This window comes from Hippopotamus amphibius, chromosome 3 (genome assembly GCF_030028045.1).
Source record: "Hippopotamus amphibius kiboko isolate mHipAmp2 chromosome 3, mHipAmp2.hap2, whole genome shotgun sequence".
Classification (NCBI taxonomy): domain Eukaryota; kingdom Metazoa; phylum Chordata; class Mammalia; order Artiodactyla; family Hippopotamidae; genus Hippopotamus; species Hippopotamus amphibius.
The window spans coordinates 165,605,005-165,611,531 of record NC_080188.1 but is presented as its reverse complement, the minus strand read 5'-3'; the positions used below and the strand labels follow the sequence as shown (position 1 = coordinate 165,611,531).

General features: G+C 41.1%; 1 pseudogene; it reads right to left on the bottom strand.

Annotated features, from left to right (window-relative positions):
• Window positions 1-571: 571 nt before the first annotated feature.
• LOC130848840 (F-box only protein 3-like) lies at window positions 572-3,860 on the bottom strand (annotated as a pseudogene).
• Between the last annotated feature and the right edge of the window lie 2,667 nt (window positions 3,861-6,527).

Below are 6,527 nucleotides of genomic sequence, written 5' to 3'. Positions count from 1 at the left end.
ATTGTCTAAGAAAGGACAGACAACTAGCATTCAAGCTATTTAGTCAATTAGTTCCCTGTGAGTACAAATTATATAGGAATCACTAAATGGATTAGCCTAATTATAAATTCTGTTCTTTTCTAAATAACTTATAAGTCTTTTCTCAGAATCATTAAGTCACATAGTTTCTCTCTATCCTTGTGTAGGTATTTCTGCTTCATTTTAGATCCTTATTCAAAACAATTCCCTCTCATCTCCACATTTTTATAACCATAAAATATTTTTAAACAAAGAAATGTCTGTTCTAGACATTTCTAGAGAACTATTTTCCCATTGACTTCTGGAAGAGAAAAAAAAGATTCCCATTTCCTCCTCTACCTCAAAAATGCAAAGCAAACCCAAACAATCCAATTCCTAAAGTAGCGTCTCATAGAACCTAGGGCCTGGCACAATATTTCATGCTAGTTTTCCTGCCATAAGCTGAGAACAATTTAACTATTTACATTATTGAGAAATATATTTAACAGGCTGGATTCATCCTAGGGCTTCCATCAGCAGAGGCTTGCTAAAAAAGGCGAGAGCAGTGGCATCCTCAAATGGGGACATCAGAGACTCTCCTCTGTCTCTCCTCCTCGTCATCGTCATCAGATTCATCCGTGTCTGCAGAACTGTCATCATCGCCTTCTTCCTCCTCCTCCTCTTCTTCCCCTTCCGTCGCTTCATATTCATCAGGACTCATTTCCAGTTGAGCTATAGATACCCTGAGTGTCGGACATGCCATATGGAATCAGGGAATGGTGACATTAAAGGTCTTGTCTTTAGAGTAAAAAAAGTGGAAGGTATAATATCCTTCTGTATAGCCTTTGGTTGTAGAGAATGTGGTACAACATGTGTATTCATATACCCAGCCTGGGCTGATGACTGGAAATTTACCAACAACTCCAGGTCCTTGAACTTCTTCCACATCACCTTTATTTTTCTATTTTTTTTAAAGATTTTTTTTTTGATGTTGGCCATTTTTAAAGTCTGCATTGAATTTGTCACACTATTGCTTCTGTTTTATGTTTTTGGTTTTTTGGCTGTGAGGCATGTGGGATCTTAGCTCCCTGACCAGGGGTTGAACCTGCACCCTCTGCATTGGAAGGCGAAGTCTTAACCACTGGACCACCTGGGAAGTCCCTTCCACAACACCTTTACCATTTGTTATTCTCCAGCAGATACTGTCTAACAAGCCTTCTCAGGAAGTGTGTCTTTTGACATTTCAATCCTGACTCAGTATGTGAAGAAATAGTGGGGTGGATGTACAGAGCTGAGTTCTGACAGACATGATGTGGTAACTAAAACTGCAGTGTCCCTGGTCACTGCTACACACTCTGGAACATATCTGAAAATTTGGTCTCTGATGGTAGGTAAGCTACCTGATACAACATTGTTGACATAAGCAGTAAACCAGTCAGTAAAAGTAGCACCTGTGATAAACATGTCACTAGCAGCTGGATTCTGAGCTATCTGGTCTGGACATTGGTAGTGCGGTAGGAGATAGATGGGCCCCTGGGCTGGACAAGGTGTTTGTCAAGTGGAGTAAAATTGAAGCTTTGTTCTCACCCAGACACTCCAAGGATGAAGCTAGTGGCAGAAGCTGAGCTCTGCTAAAGTAAAGAGATAAGATAACCACTCCTGAGGTCCAGGAAAACTTCCCTGTCTGCACATGTGCAGGAAGGCTCCTTGAGGGTCAAAAAGGGAGGAGGTGACCCCCATAATGTGTTGACATATACCCACAGGCCTCTGCAGTGAGATCCATCTTAGCAGAAAGTTGTGCACACATGTTGGGGATGGTCCTAGGACAGGTCAGGTGTGAAGAAAGAAACAAGATAATTGGCCAAAGGTACACAAAGACCGGGAAGGACTGTCCTATAGAAGTGATTTAAATCACCTCTTTACTGTGCTGCTCATTCAGGACGCCCACGCCCTTTCTCTGGGTGTGTATTTCTAGGTATTTCTGCCTAGCTTCTGACTTACTACGCTTCTCCTCATTAGAGAGGATGCCCATACTCTTTCTCTCTGGGTGTATATTTCTGCCTTGCTTCTGACTTAAATAAACAAACTGCTTCTCTGTGTGCTCTCCCATGTGTTATGCTGTGTCTCTAATAATAAACTTTATACCTGTTTTTACAGTTTTTGCATCCTTGAAATATTCTTGTTTTCAAACAGGGGAGAGAGCCAGGGCCACTTTGCTTCTAGCCTCTAGGCCCTGGTGCTCTAGTGGCTAGGATTCCTGGTTTTCATCTCAGGCTACCCAGGTTCAATTCCTGGGCAGGGAACTAAGGTCTCTCTTCAGGACTGCTCGCTGCTCTCTCTCCAAGATCAGTAGAAGACTTCATTATTTTTTCGGCCCTTCTACTGCTATGTACTGACTCAAACCAGTGTGTATGCAAAAAGTTAAAGGAAGACAGTATTTCAGTTCCTGTCTCTGCTGGAGGCCTCCAGCAGCCATACAGATGTCCAACAAATCCTCAGAACTACACTGATTAGACAGCACCATGCTTCCCAACTACCCAGGAACCACTAACTTCTGCCCATTGTGGATACGACATGAACATCAATAATCACCTGGAAGCTTGCAGCCGATCTGAGCTTCCATAGCATCTAGGTCTTCCTCTCAACGACCCTCTTTCAAAGATAAAACCATCTGAGGACATCTGGGTTCCAAATACTTCTTGAGATCATCCCAGGCCTTTTAAATAGCAGCATAATGGTCGATATATCTTCCTACATCATAGTATCAATGAAGAGGGATTTCCAACACTGGTTCTTCTGTGTTTTCTCCTCCTCAGATATCAGCCAGTATTTTTTGCAGTGTTTTCTCCACATCGGAGCATGACCTGATAGCCGACTAAGTCTTTGACTGACGTAGCAACAATTAATTAGGTCCCGGTAGTCCAAGAAGGATAAGATGAGGAGCAGGGTATTGGTGGGCACCGATTCTAGGGTCAGGGGCACTGACTGTTCTCCATGGCTGCCATCTTGCCTGGCCCGATACAGGCCTGGCTCCACGACCCACAGCCACCGCCCACCTCTACAGCGTTTGTAAGCTGTGCATTCTATCCGTGATGGGTATCAGATGGAGGTAGCTTATCATTAGCTCCAAAGTCCTAGAAATCTTTTTGTCTCTAAAGAGGCAACATATAAGTGAATACTGTTCTGAATACCCAAGTGAATCAGTAAGCAATTGTGATATGATAGAATCTGCCACGGATTCCTGATATAAAATTGTGCGAGGGAAAGGAACTAACATTTATTTGGGACCAGATACGTACATACATTTACATAATTAAGTCCAAACTACAGTTTTGCTGAGGTGACACATTAGCACTGTGATTTTCAGAAGAAAAAAATGAAGCTAAGGGATTAATCAATTTGCCTGAAGTCACATAGCTGGTACAAGGTGGAGCTGACATTGAAATAGAGCGCTTACAACATTTAGGCCTCTCAGGATCACGCCTGCCTTTAACATAGTTCAATAATCAACTGAACTCTTGGCTCAACAATATACCTTAAATGCCAAGACCAAGTCGCAAATGGATGTGGTATTGGATAATCTATGTCTACGTCCTGTGAGGTACCCAAAGTTAGAACATAGTTATTTTGCGGTCCCTTCCCTGGTATCTAGTTCAGTGATGGTCAGTAAGTCTCAGGAATATGACTGCTCCAGTACTTCTTTCTTATCTGGTCTCAGAATTTCTGATGCAAAATTAATACTTACTAGCCACAGATTTATAGTCCTAGGACCACTGACTTAGATCATCTAATAATCTCACTTTTAATTTTTAACACACATACTACCCTAATGGGAAAAAAAAGTTGCGCTTACCAAAATTCATTGCAAGACATACTTCTTGGACAAGACAGTAATGAGGCAATGTCTAGTTCCTGTTAAAAGTCATAAATAAATGATTCATAACCCAAACAAAAGTATAGACTTTATCATAAACATCATTACTACCCAATGCATTGTCAGTGGAACATGCTTTGAGAAACATGAAACGAGACCTTTCCTTATACCTTATTTTAGTTTAGTTGTCACTTGAATCCTTGCTGACAGTTTAGAATCCAACCTATTTTAAAGTGACTAGAGAAGGAGAGATACATCATTCACAATTGCAAAGAGTTGCCAGATTTTTCCAAAGCTCACACCAGGAAGGAACCAATGTGTTGTTTGTTTTGCTCATAGTTATATAGTTTCATCTCCATAGAAGTTTGAATTTCATGCCCAGGATTAAAAGTAGTAAAGTGCCAACAAACATCAGTGTTTCTGGGAAAGCTATGTAAGAAAGATTTCAAATCTAAATGTTGCAAACACTATTCCTTTCTTCTTTGTTTGCCTTAATCTGTTTTCCCTTCCTGTGGAAACTAGCTTTTGTTTTGAAATCTGGCATAGTAATAGATTGTTGCAAAGGAAAACAGGAGAAAACAAATATTGTTTTAAAATATTGCTTGTATGAATGAGTAAAACATGTTTATTATTTTTAAGCCAAGCTTTTTGTTTTACTTGTTTAGAAAAATAAAATCTGTGCCACAATGTGTTGCCTGTTTATTGGGCTGTGTGTGGGTGGTCCTTTATTTTGGGGGGATGTGGGTGGAGGACAAGAATCTCATGCAAAAGATATGTATAGGGTGGCATAAAATGAAATTTACTTATCAGTAAGTGTCTGAGGGGCAGCCAGACATAATGGAAAAAATCCTGGACGCAGAGTCAGGGGCTCTGTGTAAATGAAAGGTGGTTGTGTTGGATTTCACTTTGAAATATTCTGTGACAGGAAGTGGACTTGGGAGAGGAAGGAAGAGGGACTTCCGGAGCTTCAGAGTGGGACCTTGAACATTAAACAGAAAGGATGCCTCTGGACAAGCCTGTGTGATGTCCTGCCCTGAAGAAAGACTATTACTTGGGGAGAACTGGGCATGTGGATGAACCTGAGCATGTGACCTTGGAACCCTGTCTGGTTTTGATGGGGGGTAAGCTTGGTTAAGTGCAACCTAATTTCTGCTTGGAATTATCCTTGCTTGTCTCCTTAAAGACTCTGAGGCCAGTCAGGGATCCATACTCTTCTGGTGGAAGTGACTGGAACCAGAGACTCAGGTGAAATCACCTGGGAAATAAATGTAGGTAGAGAAAGGAGAAAATCGAAGATCACTCCAAAGTTCAAAGATTGAGTAGAAAAAGAGGAGCTTAAGAGTGGGGAGAAAAAGTCCAGTGAGGTAAGAAGAAAATTAGGAGAGTGGGTGACACTAAGGCCAAGAGAGGAAAGTGTTTCAGGAAATAGGAGCTGGTCAATAAAGATAAATGTTGCTAAAAGTCTCAGTAAGATGCAGGCACAGGTGTGTGCATTAGGTGTGGCAACATTAGGTTATTGGTGACCTGACTAGAAAATGGAAGAATCAGAAGCTTGGTTGGAGTGATCAAGATGAGACTGGGAGGTAAAAAAAGTAGAGACAGGAGGTATAGTTACTCTTTTGAGGTTTTTGCTATAAAGAGAAGGAAAGAAATGTGGTGAAAATTGGTACTATGGGTCAAGAGAGGGTGATTTTTAAGATCAGATAAACTAGATCAGATGAGACAGATTCAAAAGAGTGGGAGAAACAGATGATGCAGGAAAGAGAAGGCAAAACTACAAGGTAATGAGAGTATATGGATCAGGAGATCCCAGTGGAGCAGGTAGGCTTTTTTAGAAGAACAGACACATCTCCCTTAGTAATGGCAGGAAGGAAGGTAGAAAGAATAGGTACAGAAGAAAATACATAAACAGAAAGACAAGGGAACTCCATTTGAATTGCTTCTTATTTCTCAGGAAAATATGAGGTAGGATCAAGGGCTAAGGTGAAGAGAGAGGAAGAAGTATTGAAATAGTTGTCTATGAGAGTTGGAAAGCAAATGTACTGGGGACGTGTAAGTAGAGTAAGTATTAGGAAGTGTCAGGTATCCATTTGTGACTCTGAGTCATGAATTTATTATGGAACTAATTAGGGGTATTAAATGGTTTTCTTTATCAAACTTCAGTTTCTAGAATATGGCCAGAGTTGAGTTTAAGCAGGTCTGGAGATGTTCCAGGCAACTAGGAAGGAGGGAGAGAGGAGGAGAGTACAAAAAGGAATTTACAGGTGAGTGATTTTCTGGACACAGAGGATAATGAGGACATGAAGGGTGATGACCTGAGAAAAAAGTCATTGGTAAGTGGGGGAGTGATCAGGACGTTGATATATGTGCTCTATAAGGAGGTGGAAGTGAGTGAATTGTAGTCCAATGGTATGGGCTTCAAATGAGCTACATATTTTAAAGAAGGAAAGGCAAATGAAAGCTTTGAAAGTAGCACTGGGAGCTAAGAGGACACCAACCAGGATCTGAAATTCATGGGCTGTAAAGAGAAAAGCAAACTCTGCTCATGTCCTTATGAACAATAAGATTTCAATTAGAGAAAGAAGGTGAGGGAACCATTCAGAGGAAAGGAAGATAGACTAGGGGATCCATATGGCCCAGAGAAGAAGAGGGTTGG